Here is a 14,501-nt window from a genome sequence, read left to right on the forward strand (position 1 = left end):
CAGGATTATTTTTAAGACTTAAATGCAAATTCTTTGCAGTCAGTGACTGCCTGAAATCATTCCAGGTGCTTTGCCAGGCCTTCAGCACTGCTGCCTTCAGTTAATGCTTGTTCCTTTCTGCCTTTAGCTTTGAATGTTTAAAGCATGCTTAGTTGAGGTTGCCAACTAGACCATTAATTTAGCTTCCATTTCGTTACAGTCCCATGCCATGATGTTGTACGCATTAGGTCATGAGCCCTTTCTTTCCTCCAAGTTCTTCTTGGTTTCATCTGTCGAAAAAAAAACAACTCCTTATTGTTCAACTAGATGTCATCATCTGGACATTGTGAAGAGGGAATTCTCTGATTAGTGCTGCTAAGCTTGTCATTACATTCCTTCAACATAATAATGGACCAAAATGTTGATTTTGGCTACTGCGGAATTTTCTGCCATTCCTCTGGTAGGTCTGTTCTTTTGTTCTGTTTGGGGCTTTTTTCCCCATCTATTTATAGCCTCGTTAATACTACACCTCTTCAAACTATACAGTATATTGAACAGTTCACATGAAAATGCAAGACTTGAAAGCAACTCCTCACTTTTATCTCTTTAACATGTCACACAACAGCAAAGAAACAGGCCACATAAGCTCATGAAACTGTTTATTATTCATGTGCCCAAGCCTGAGAAAATGAAATTATTTCAAAACATGCTGCAGTTCCTAAAGGTTTAACACTATATGTTTGTTAAATCTCTTGAATTAAAGCTGAAGGTCTGCACTTTAATCACATGTTGATGGGTTCATTGCGAGTCAAATGTAGCAGTATACAGAGGCAAAATTACAAAAAAAGATATGTAACTGTCCAAATGCATATGGATCTGACTTAATATTTAAACTTTATCTTTCCTTTGTGTTGTGATTATCAGTTACTCCTTAACTCTGCAGAGGGATGCCTCTAATAAACTCCAGAACAAGCTTGGGAATAAGATCTGATTAGCCAACAGGGCTAACAGGGACACGCTGACCAATGGAGCGCTCAACCCGTGCTATTGAATTCCTACCTGTCAATCTTCTTTTGCTTTTGTTGCAAGGATGATCAAAGAGCAGCAGAGGGAAGGAGACGGCGAGGGAAAAGAGAGAGCGGTGGTGTATGTGTGTGTGTGTGTGTGTGTGTGCGTGTGTGTGTGTGTACTAGGAAAAAAAAAAAGACTGGATCCAGAATTAGCTGCAGGCTCGTGCAAACATGGTTCATATGCCAGTTGTCTTATTTCTTGGATACTGTCAGTGACCTCCCCTTTAGTTGTTTTATGTCTGTAGATATCAATATTATGCCCTCATCATGTGCGTCTTAATTGCGTATCTTTTTTGGGATGACACTATTAATCTGTTTTATTTTACTCCCCAGCATCTATGTATTGTAGCCCTGCAACAGACTGGGAACCTTTCCAGGGTGTACCCTGCCTCTCACCCTATGACAGCTCCTCCATGAACTGGACAAGCAGAAGAAAATGGAAAACGGACAGACAGACAGATGGATCTCTGCATTGTACTGCATGTGAACCCAAAAGTGTGATTGACATTCTTGTTATGGAATCAAAAGAGTATTCTCAGAGCAGAAAATGCCGAGTTAACCTTTGACTTTTTGACAACTAAATAAGCAATTGGTCAAGTGCAAGAGAGGTATAATTACAAGGCAGGAAAATCCTTTTGACACTGCATGGCAGTTGTGTACCTGCGTGTGTGCATGTGCGCACAATATATGTGTGCTTTATCCATTATCACATTTCACAAGGTGTTTGGATAACTAATTAGACTTCTATGCTGTGTGTCTCCAAGGGATGAAGAAGGCAAAACAAAGAGAAAGGGTGAAATCAAGAAAGAAATACGTGACTGCAGCCATATTGAGGCAAAAAAAAACAAAACAAAAAAAAACAGCAAAATCAACACGGCTGTAAAAATATGCCAGGGATTTGCCTAAGCTTGGAAACAAATGGTGCACAAGGGGAACATCTGTGCTTCACAGTCCTGTAGATTACAGCTAAAGGGAATGTATTTCCTTTGTTTCAGGGCATGTGGTTAGGGAAGCAAATACCAAAGGTTCTGTGCTACTTTATTGTGTTTGCTGGCTGTTTTTCTGTTGTTGTTTTCCTTCCTCTTCTGCAGTGCAGTCGTAAATCGCAATTGTAAAAAAAAAAAAACATTTTTTTCTTCTTCTTCTTTTTTGTTTTTTTAATTAGTATTTGGTTTGAGATGAGTCAGACACATTTTTCCTAGAAACACAGTAATCGCTAAATGGACATTTGGACTGGTCCAAATGTCCACTCACATTTTAGGAAGTAACTTTTGAAGTCTTCTAGATTGCTTAAGGTTGAGACAAATCCAAACTAATCAGTTCCAGCAAACTAACCTGGTTGCTATTTGAGGTTGGTCAAAAACACAGTTTCTTCTTCATCTTCTACACAGTCTTTATGTAAAAAGACGATTTTGGCAACCCCGTCTTGCAGAAATACAGGACTGGAGAGTTGTTGCTGAAGGTCGCTGGCAATTGCTCTGAAATTCATTGCTAAGGCCCCATTCACACAGGCCTAGGGACCAGTCAGTGACCTTCTGGCAACTACTGATAGCAAGAGAAAACTGTATTGAGAAACCTCCAGTAACCACTTGCCAACCTTTCGGGGAACAGGCAGTTTTTACCTAGCGAATGACAGTTGCCAGGGGAGTCACTGACTGGTCTCTAGGCCTGCGTGTGACTGAGTCCTAAGAAGATGTGTTAAATTTCACATTTTTCTGTGTTCAGGTTGCATTTGAGATGCTTCTATTGTAAGTATACATCAGAATTTAGAGAATTAGACAAAGGATCTTTAGTCAATGTAACCATCAGTGTCTGCTTCATTTATCCTAATTTCAACAGAGCACCCCACATTTCATCTTTCATCACATATTGAATTTGCCAGCTGGATTTGAAGAAAGGTATCAGCTGAGCCATCAGCTGATGTGGGTTGCAACTGGATTGCAGCTGAGTTTGACTTTGTGTCCTGACTGAACTAACTCATGGCTCAGTTTTGTCAGATCCATGTTATGTATTTTACCTGCAGGTCTGCCGCTTTTCCTCAGATCAGTATTGAAATAGCTCAGCAGGTAGACCGTTCCTCGTTGTAATCTTATGCTGTGCTTCAGCTCAGGACAATTATTAAAAGACTGTGGGGCAATCATTTATGAAAAGCTACATCATTCATAGAGCAGGATGCTATACGTTTATTAATTCAGTGAGCTCTCTAACTGAAAACACTTTTGCCAAACTGGGACTTACAAAATACGTTTCAACTGCGAAGGAGCCCCATGAGGAAGAAATATTTTCTCATTGCTTAATCTACTCCTCAAGGTTTGCCACTGACATCCAATGCACCTCATACTTTCTTAGCAACTGCTCCAGTAAACAACAACATACTAACTCTGATTCTCACTGGCTTTTTTGTTTTTTCAAACTTATAATTCATTTGCTGTCACTGCTATGTAAGAACTGTGTATGAGCAGAGCTGCTGCCTGAAAGTCAAAAGTCGAAGCATCAGTCAAGGTTTCAGGATTCGACTCCAATTTTTGGAATTGAATATTCGTTCATCTTTATGACAGCATGCACTGCACTCATGGGCAACTGATGAGAGGCTGAAGCTGAAATCTGAAGGGGACTGAGTGTCTGGAGTTACCGTCAGCCCAGCCTTAAAGGAACATGACTTGTGAGTGACCTATATGTGATGAAGATGCAGCATTGTGGGAACAGGGCAAATCTAGCGTGTAAAACGTGATGTTAGAAGGACAAAATCAGACTTTGTACAATTCTAATGAGCTTGAAAGTCAATATTTGGTATGATCAGCTTTTATTTTTCAACACAGCCTGAACTCTCCTAGGAAGCTTTTTTTTTTTTGTTTTCATTTCTTTATATTCTTCAGGAATAGTTCTCCAGGCTTCTTGAAGGACATTCAAAGCTCTTCTTTGGATGTTGGCTGTCTTTTATTCTGTTCTCTGTCAAGATGATTCCATGCTGCTTCAGTAATGTTGAGGCCAATCCATGACTAATAGTGTTCCATTGTGTGTTTTTCTATTCAAGTATGCTCTTACTGCATTGGCAGTGTGTTTGGGATCATTGTTATGTAGAAAATGAAGCTGTTGCTTCTTGTATAATTTGGCATAACTCAGCCTTTTTCAATGTTTCCCTTCTTGACAGGCACCCTTCCACTGAGACCATTTCTGATGGGACTTCAGTGAACAGTGGATGGATTAACTGAAGGGCCAGGTGTATTTCTCAGGTCCTGGGTCAGGTCTTTGCTGGATTTTCTCCTGTTTCTTAAGGACATGACTTTCAAATACTGTTCATCTGCTGTAGACATTTCTTCTTTTTTCCACTACTTTTCCAGTTTTCTCAAATTAAAAAATGGCACCAAAAAGGTACCAAAATACTATTTTGGAACCTTAGTGCAAATGATGCTATGAGGCTGCTAGTAACAAAGTGTCTAAAGATAGACACAACACTGGCTCATCCCTTGAATTTGTGGAAAATGGTCAGGTACACAGATTGAACTAAAATGAGTGAAAAAGAAGCCAATGTCCAAAAATTAAACTTTGAAAAACCTTCAGAAAGCCTGGAGAACTCTTGTTCAAAACCACTTAAAAAAATTACAAGGAAGTCTGGCTCCCTGGAGGCAAAATATAAGAAACGAGGGGTGACGCAACATTTTTTTTACAGTATTGTAAAAAAAAGGGTCAAAAAGTTTTTACAATTCTTCACAGCTATCAAAATGTTGCGCATTCTGTTTACTGCCTTTCCCCCGCATCCCTGCAAAAGCTGTTTTGAACTATAAAGCTTACTATATTGGTGCAAAGACGCTGTAACATTTTTAATATTTGAAGAATCTTTAAAAGTTTAATGCGGACAGTCTGCAAGAACTATCATGGCAAGGACAAACAAACAAGACAAGCTACTGTATTTGAAATGTGTAAGTTACAAAGACATGAGCTGTTTATTCATTCATATATTTACAGTGAAAGAAAAAATAAGGCTAAAAGAGTTATGATTATCTAATTTGACTGATAAAGTTTTGATTATGGTGCAGCCTTGAGTAGAATTAACCAGGTTAAGAGTCATGAAAGTTTGAATGACTTCCACTGACTTGTTTAACAAAAACTATCCAGTTGAACGTGGCGTTCCATCCAAATAAGAATGAACTGTTCAGAGACAAAAAAAAGTAAAGCAGTTTTCATTTGAGTATTGCCCTCATTTATCAAAAAATATTCACTGCGGAGTCATATTTATTACAATTTGTTATTTCTTATTTATGAATATCTTTGTTGTAGATTGATCAGTCCAAAAATAACTGGAATAAAGAGAAAATATACCAGAAGTGAAAAAAAGTTATGACAAGTTAGCCTCCCAGTCTGCATGTCCCATTTCACAACATTAAACCCAGACATGCTTTGCACTTATGAGCCTTGCTCTGCCTTAGGTATCCTAATTGGAAAATTGTGACTGACGTGATTTGCATAAGTTGTCATGCAAATCAACAAATTGAATTCCCTGCAGTGAGAAAAGCATAGCATCCACCTCCCACCAACCCTTTGTTAAGTGGTGCTTATCAGTTTCTATCATGAAATTTTTGGCTTTGTCTCAGTTCCCGTCATATCTGCCGTTTTCTCTTCATATTAAATTCTCTATAAAGCTGCCAAAATTCCAACAAACGCTGAAATGAAAACAATGCTTATCAGCCTTTGCTTGTTAGGGTTTTGAATGCTGGACTAATTGGCAAAGATAATTACGTGGTGACTTATGAAAGCACTATGCAAAGCAACAAAGCAAAAGTGCTGCAAAAAAACCTTTAGCTGTATATCAGTTATTATATGACATGCAGTAGTGTGCAAAAGTCTTAAACCACCTCTCATTTTTTAAATATTTGATTGGGAAAATGGGAAATAGGTGTAGGCATTTATAGGAACATGCGCAAACATACTTGGAAATACAATATATGAGGCAAAAACATTGTTTTTACAATTCTAACAAGCTTGAAAGTCAATATTTGTATACCTCAGCTTTTTCTGCCTGTTTCCCTTCCTCGAGGAGGAGTTCTTGACAGCCACCTTTCCACTGAGACCATTTCTGATGAGGCTTCAGTGAACAGCAGATGGATCAACTGAAGGGCCAGATGCATCTCTCAGGTCCTATGTCAGAACTATTGCTCAGGACCACTTTAAAAAATTACCAGAAGATCTGCCTCCTTTGGAAGCAAAATGTGAAGATGTGAAGGGTGGCTTGAGACTTCCACAGTACTGTACATTTTTAAAGGAAGACATCATTAACTCTATGTTCTATCTGATCCAGACATGCTGAATTTAGGATTTTTGTTTGTTTTTCTTTCATGAACATTATAATTTCCTGGAATCACAGACTGTATTTAAAACCACCATCTCTGAAATCAGATCTCAGAAGTTTGAGTTGTTTCTCAGCCAGAGAGAAGAAGAAGAAGCCTGCATTGTTACACAGTGGTGAAATGTTAATCACAAATTAGTCCCCCTTAAATCATGCCCTTTTTTACTATCCATTTTAGTCTTACTGGAAGCATATATATTTTTTAATTAACACCATGCTGTATTAAATCTGATTTGAAATTAGCAATAGACACAATAAACTCATAAAGAAAGCTGAGGTCATTATTCTAGTGACTCATCCCCTGCTGGCCATTTGAAAGAATGCAAGAAATAACAATTCTTCATCATTTTACCCACTTATTAATTTAAACTCATTCAGAAGTTGCTATTCACATAAAACATTTCATCAAGTCTGGCTGTATAAGCCAAAAGGTGTAATTACAGTATATAATTTCCTTTTTGAGAACTCTTTTGACTAAAATGTAAACAGGGAATGCTACATGGGCATAATTATAGCACTATTTGTAGTAGTAATAATTACATCCTTGGAGGCTTAACTGTGGTGGTGGTTTCCCAAAATTTCAGAGCATTCCTTTGACTCTAATAAGTGAGATCCCCAGAACGAACGGGCTGAAAATAATATATTATTTTTGGAGTGGTGCACTTCATATTTAATCTTTTATCTCAGCAGGACAACATTTAATTTCATGCTGCTGTTGCGGTGTACCCTGTTAAGAGCATTGATAGGCCACGGGATGGGGGAATGTCAATAGCAATAAACACAATGAGTGATACACAGCATGCGGGATATAAATTCACAGGCATCTAGTTGATTATTTCTCTAATCTGGGGTTACTGGGCCTAATAATTCTGCCTTACAGGTGGGCAGATGCCATAAATCTCAACATCGTTTCACTTTTTTTTTTTTTTACCAGCGCGAGATGATGAAAAACAAACTATCACTCTTCGTCCTGTTTTTAGCAGTCTGTCGTTAAAGCTGGCGTTGATAAGTGGCGGTCTCTCCATTAACAGCCCAGACTCAAGGGAAACATAAATCCAACAATGTGTGTGTGTGTGTGCGCATTAGTGTGTCCACTCTCACATGACGTCTGGGCGTGCGTATGAAAAAAAAAAAAAAAAGAAGCTATCAACATATTTCCTTATGTGTGTGAGAATGCTGTTGAATAAGAAGCTCAATCAGGATCAGCACAGACTAATGAAACCATGCAGCCTTGAAGCCATAATTCTCACACGCACAGAAATCAAACCCTCCAACTCTTCATATAGATAAAGAGATGAAGAGATGCCACACAATGTAGTTAATGCTGCCTCTCGGGATGAACAGACGAAAAAGGAACGCAAACACACATTAAACACGCGGGACCCAGAGTGTTGATGGACGCGAGTCATTTTGCAAAGTGTGTGTTGTGAGGGATTGATGACCGGGGCCTTCAAGCGAGAAAGAGTTATTGCTAGGAGTGAAGCACCACCCGCTCTCACCCTGACCCCTAGACATTGGCTCGTTACACTCTTGACTCACCGACTAACAATGCACTCGTTCACACATACAATATGAGACATGGATAGAAAAATTAGGTGTTGTAAGCTATTAAATGCACATCCATATATTTTTAAGTAAGTAGAAACTATAATCTAAGAAAAATGCTTCCTAAAGAGCAGAAAAATCTAAAAAATTAGAGGGCAAACAGTTTTCCCACCCACTGCTCTGCGTGAAAGTACGTGCGTCCCTGTGTGTGGGTTTATGGTTGTGGTGTTCATTTTATATATATACCAATAAACCTTGATTTTGTTGACACTGAATCAGCTTGCTGGGATGGGCTGTATTCTAGAGTGCCTTTGTAAGCACAGATTGAGCCCATACACATCGCGCCTTTCCTTTCCATCCACACAAACACATCCACATATTGTGACACCCCAACCTCACAGCACCGAGGGCTGACAATAGTGTTAATGCCACTCCCAGAACCAATGCGCTAGTGCTCCTTATTTAGGTCCTATCGAGCCCGGAGGCTGAAAATCTGTCCCTTCCTCGCTTTCTCCTCACTCTCACCATTCCCTTCTTCACACACCCCCCGCCCCTTCTTTTTTTCCCATACTGCCAAGGCTTAAGTCCCTCCGTTCCATCACCGCATCAATGAGATGAAGGCATGCGGGAGGGATGGCTTCACACACCCCAGCTGTTTTTCCATGTGCTGAAATATACTCGGTGCTCCCTGACTCGTAGTAACAATGTGAAATGTGACATGGAAGTGAGAAAAAGATTGCTTTTCGCAGGTTAGAAATGTGCACTCATGTACGTAGTGACAATGAGTGAGGTGATAGAGGTTCAGTCTCACATAAGGTCAGCCAAGTGTTGCTTTAACTTTTGGAAGGCCTCTCTGACTGCTTTGTAACACCAGTGACTCTGTTTAACTGAAGACGCCCAGGATTAGTGGAGTCTAGGGAATTATTTCATAGTGTAAAGTACATTTAGCTGCAATAAAATAAATGGCCCTAACATGGATTTTGCATGCTTTAAACTAGCTATAATTCATGCATATGTTACTACACTAACCATTGTTTTAAAAAACCCAGCATTCACATGTTTTGCTGTTGTCAGTAATGTTCTGGGGTCAAGGCATAATTGATGAATTGAAAAGGGTAATGCAAATCTTAAGATCTAAGCTATAATTTAGTAACTGGCTCTAAAGAAAGCCTTCAGCAAGATATTCTTGTCTGAAGCTGTGTTCACACTAACTGGGTACAAGCCATTTTCAGTGAAAGCCAAAAGCTGAACTCACCCAAACTTTTTTCAGCACTCCACTGACACAGTGACGCATCATCCATTCAACTCATGTTCACAAACATGGCATACTGACTGTGTCAATGAGCACGTTAGCAACACTTCAGCAGCAGCTCAGTCACAATGTAGCTCGCCAATGTAGCTGGGCAAACGAAGCCATTTTGATAATTTTGCAAAAAAAAAAAAAAATCCAATCTGCACTCTCCCTATATCATGGAATATAAAAGGAATGGTCAGAAGCTGTGCAAAACAGATAGTTTGAAATTTAGTAAAAAGCTACTCTTAATCTAGTGTATTAGCCTAGTTTAGCATGAAGACTGGAAGCAGGTGAAAACAGCTGGTCTATCTCTACCATATAATGATCTGCCACGGCATGTCTAGCTCTGTCATTAGACTAATAGAAACACAGCAGCACAGGAAATCTCTACTAAGTGATTTAGGGTGAGTGTTAAATTGTTCTTAAGGAAAGTACATGTTAAGTCAGTGAGATATTGCACTTTCAGGTGACTGATTGGCAGAAGCAAGCACCACCATATGTCAGGTAGAAAACACAGAAAATGGACAAACAATGGACAACAGAGTGTGTCAGATGACACCATCTGCAACAAGAGGTTAGTCATTAATATGTTAATTATTATCCAAAAAGTCATGACCCTGTGCTTGATTGTCATACCAAAGATCAGGAAACTGGTGGCTGCAGTAGCCATAGACTGTCATTTTTTAAAAGCTTAGCTTAAAGGCATGCTGTTCATAAACAGTGTTAAAAAAAAAAAAAAAACACCTATAGGCACCAATTAACCCCATTTAGTGGATGTCTTAGTGGGCTGTAGGAGGAAGCCAAAGTACCTGGAGAGAAACCACGCAAGGCACAGGGAGAACATGCAAACTCCACGCAGAAAGGCCCTGGGCAGATGGTGGATTCAAACCCAGGACTTTATTACTGTGTGGCAATAGTGCTAACCACTGGTGTCTTGTCTACAGCTCTAAATTCAGTGTACATGAAATAGGCAAACTATGGTAAATGGACTGGTTCTTATAGAGCCCTGTTCTACTCTACATGAGCACTCAAAGTATTTTATGCAGCATGTCTCATTCATCTATTCACACACATACATACAAGATACATCTAAGTGCTTTCTAGCTAGCATTCACTCAGGCGAACCCATCGGGAGCTAATCCGGGGTTCAGTATCTTGCTCGAGGATACTTTGGCATGCAGACTAGAGGAACCACCAACCTTCTGACTGGTAGATGATCTACTCTACCACAGCCACCCAACTATTCCTACATTATCCAGAATGGGTTAAAACATGCAAAAATAAGCAGCATGTTTCTCTGTGTAACTCTATGCATCCCTCTTTCACGGTTCCAGATCATTTTTTTCATGTATACTTCTTTTTCATTTTTAAATAGAATGTTGGACTACTTAACCTTTTTTTTTCCTCTTTCTTTTTTAATCTTTTCACCTTGAAGTTTGTTATGCTGCAGTTCAGCCTCTCCCAGTGCGAAGCAAGTGACACAGAGGGCACACGATGAACTTAACCAATTAATCACCAAGCCATCTTTAGAATGCAATGCTCTGTTTAATTAACAGCAGTCGAATACCAGCAGCAGCTTGTATTTGCACTCTGGGACTCAAATCAGTGAACATTCCTTCTCCACACTTCTATTTCAAACATCTGAAATTTCCTTCGAGTTTTCTGTCTGCTTCCCAGGTATCAGTTGGGATCGGCAGTTTAATGAAGTGCTGCAGCAACAGACTGACTCACATATGCATTTCTTAAGGAGTGGCAGTGACTCATAAAGTGACTACTGCAGGAGAATACACATTCGCAAACACCCACACACACCAGCGTGCATATATACTTTGGAACAACCATATATATCTGAACTGATTTGTAACCCAGCGTTCCCCTGATAACACCATTTTTCTTGGCTCTGCTGTGACAGCAATGAATAAATTAACGGATAAATAAACAAATCTAGCAAAGAGTGACTGCTTTGAATAGGAAATGAAAGGTGATCATTTGAATATGAAATTAGGCAAAACATTTATTTGTTGACGACTGCTTGAGATTAAAGGAGATATTCCAAGCTTGACAGCCTATACAGTGGTGTACAGAAAGCACTGATCAAACTCAGCAAGAAAAAAGCACACGGGACACAAAATGGAGAGCAGCAACAAGAGATAAGAATTTAGAAAATAGGTGTGAATGGAATGGAGGACGAGGAGCAAGAAGGATGGAAAGAAAATTACCTCTGACACAAGTGGGAGATGAGAGCAGAAAAAAGGGCTGAATTATCACATGCGCATCTGCGTGTGTGTGTGTGTGTGTGCGTGTGTGTGTGTGTGTGAGAATGTGTGGGAAAACGTGTGTACGCATGGGGTGTCAGCGGAAATATACATGCGTGTTCTGACAGACGGCTGTTGACTGGTAAAAGCTGCTTGTAGCTTAATCCCAGCTTTGCCGAGCTCTCTCACAGATATAGTTTGAAGTCTCACATTTTACAAAATTCTTTTGAAAGGAGAGGAACTCTCATCAAAGTCAACACAAACAAAATCCAAAGGAGATCTGTTTCCCCTGCAAAACCGTTACCGCTTCACCGTCTCGCTCATTGTTTCCTCGACCCCCCCACACCCCCATCTGCTTTTTAAATTCATTTTCTTTTCCTTCACTTATTTTCAAAGCACTTAGACAGAAAGAGAAGAACGCCCACTCAGCCCCCACCCCCCACCCCCACCCCGTCCCGCCGGAGCATCAATATACAACAAGGCCCAGAAGTCCAAACAGCAGAAAGGCTGGGTGAGAACAGGGCAACACCAATCCATAATGGATTTTCTTCTCCCTTTCATTTGCTTTCTGTGGGGAGATGCTGTAGAGGCACCACTGGCACAAAATGAGACATGCAGGGGAGGGGAGGGGAGGGGATGGGAGGGGGCAGAGAGGGGGCGAGAGAGAGAGAGAGAGAGAGACTGAGACGTATCAACAGGGAAAAACAGAGGCCGTCAGAGACTCAAAACAGTGTTGGTGACAAAAGTGCTTAAGAATATTTTTCTCATTTGTCTCCAGAGGGCTTTTGTATGCTTTAAACTGCAAGGAATTAAAAGCATTTTTTTTTTTTTTTATGTGTGTGTGTGTGTGTGTGTGTGTGTGTGTGTGTGTGCGTGTAGCTTTAATTGATCAGATGGAGAAATTGTCTCTAATTAGGTGAGTGTGTTAGCAAGAGGGCTGCCAAGAGGTCTGCTAGATAGCCTGCAAGTAACGATATTCCAAAATACATAATTGAATCAATGAATAAATGCTCTGTGGCTGTACCTTATGATTGAAGCCAATATAATCGGAATGTTTATTTCTAAAATCTTGAAACCGGACGTGAACTATTTCACAGGTAAGCTGAAGGCAGCATTCTCTGAGGCTATTAAATTGACTGGACGGGAGGATGTTGATACAGAAATTGTTTGTTTGAGTCTTCACACCCAAGTGAGAAGTTATTTCTTTTTGTGAGAAGCTCTGAAGCATAAAATGTGCCCAGCATCCCAATGAATAACCTTGGATTCCGTCAGTGTCCACAGAGTCCGTATTGTATTAGTCACTAAAGAATCTGCTCCAACTGCTTCTGAATGCATCACTGATTTTAATCTAGATCATTTCCCCACTTTTTCAGTTACCTGTCCATTGCCGTCATCAATGCCTTTGAGGCTAAATGACTTGACAAGTGCAATTTAATTTAAAATCAGGGTTTATATTTCACAGTCCCAGATGTTTGTAATGGCTACATTAACTTATAGCCACTGCAAAGATCTGGGAACGTGAAGCCATCTTTATAGCATAATCTGAGGGTTTAAGGGGTGAACGGTGGGGCAGAAAGTACAAAAGCTTGTAAATGGAGCCATACCCATTAAGGTACCCTTAACAAGGGGTACTTATTTGTATTTTGGTGGGTTTTGAACCTCTGGTGACACTTTTGTAACATAACAGTACAAAACCTGACTTTCTAAAAAGGCTGCAGGTTACCAATCATTCATACACTTGAAAATGGACTGGGTTAGAGCACCTTTCTAATCTTATTGATCAGCGTCATCGACCTGACATCTACTGTACACCCGCAGGCAGAGGTAGAACAGATGCAGGCTCAAACTCAGAACCACCTTGCTGTGAGGCAAGAATGCTAACTTCTTCATCACCGTGGTGCTGATGTGTAAGACAGATTGAGGATGAAAACTTATTGGATTTTTTTCATTTAACTTGAAGGAAACAATTATACCTTAAAATCTAAAACAAAAAGTCTCACATGGACTGCTCTGAGTATTTCAGAAACTGCTGATCTACTGGGAACTATCTCTATAGAGAATGGTCCAAAAAAAAAAAGAAAATATCCAGTGACTGACAGCTCTCTGGGTGAAAATGCCATGTTGATGCCAGATGTCCGAGGATAATGGCCAAGGCAATAGTAACTCAAGGAACTACAACCAAAGAATGAAGGGCAGAAGAGCATTTTTGAATGCACATCAAACCTTGAAGCAGATGGGCTATAGCAGCAGAAGCCACACTGAGTGCTATTCTAGTCAGCTAAGAACAGGACACTGAGGCGATTCACCTAAATTGACCAATAGCAGATTGGAAAAATTTCAGCTGCAACATTCAGATGGTAGGGTCAGAATTTATGTGTAAACGACATGAAAGCATGGATCCATCCTCCTTTTTTTCAATGGTTCAGGCCTCTGGTGGTGGTGTAATGGTGTGAGAGATATTTTCTTGAGACACTGGGCCAATAGTACCAACTGAGCATTGTTTTAACACCACAGCCTACATGGTCAGTGTTGTTGCCTTTATGACCACAGTGTACCCACTAGTGGCACTAAAAAGATCAAATGATCTTAAACTGGTTTCTTGAACATGACAGTGAGTTCACTGTACTCAAATGGCCTCCACAGTCACCAGATCTCAATAGAGCACCTTTGAGATTTGGTGGAATGGGAGATTCACCCTCTCAAAAGGGGGTGGTTGATGGATTTATATTTAACTTCTTGAGGTTTGTTTGTTTGTTTTGTATTTTTTTTATATTCAGGAATGTTTTATGACAATGATGAGAAGTTTTCAATCAAATTTTAAGACAAAATTTTAAGACATTATAAGAGACACACAGCAGTCAAAATGAATAGTAATCTATAGGAGCACCGCTTAAAAAAAAAGATGGCCCAATCAACAGTCCAACAGGAAAACATATGAAGGGATTTTGTTGTTGCGCTGATGCATGCACACAGGTTACACAACAGTTGTGTGTTCTGGCATATCTATTCATAAT

General features: G+C 39.9%; 1 protein-coding gene across 1 annotated transcript in view; it reads right to left on the reverse strand.

Moving 5' to 3' along the window:
- The window catches only part of csmd2 (CUB and Sushi multiple domains 2), a 263,477-nt gene that overhangs the window by 231,505 nt on the left and 17,471 nt on the right, over positions 1-14,501 (reverse strand). The gene's annotated exons all lie outside the window — the stretch shown is intronic.

The sequence above is a fragment of the Archocentrus centrarchus genome, chromosome 11, assembly GCF_007364275.1.
Source record: "Archocentrus centrarchus isolate MPI-CPG fArcCen1 chromosome 11, fArcCen1, whole genome shotgun sequence".
Taxonomy (NCBI): domain Eukaryota; kingdom Metazoa; phylum Chordata; class Actinopteri; order Cichliformes; family Cichlidae; genus Archocentrus; species Archocentrus centrarchus.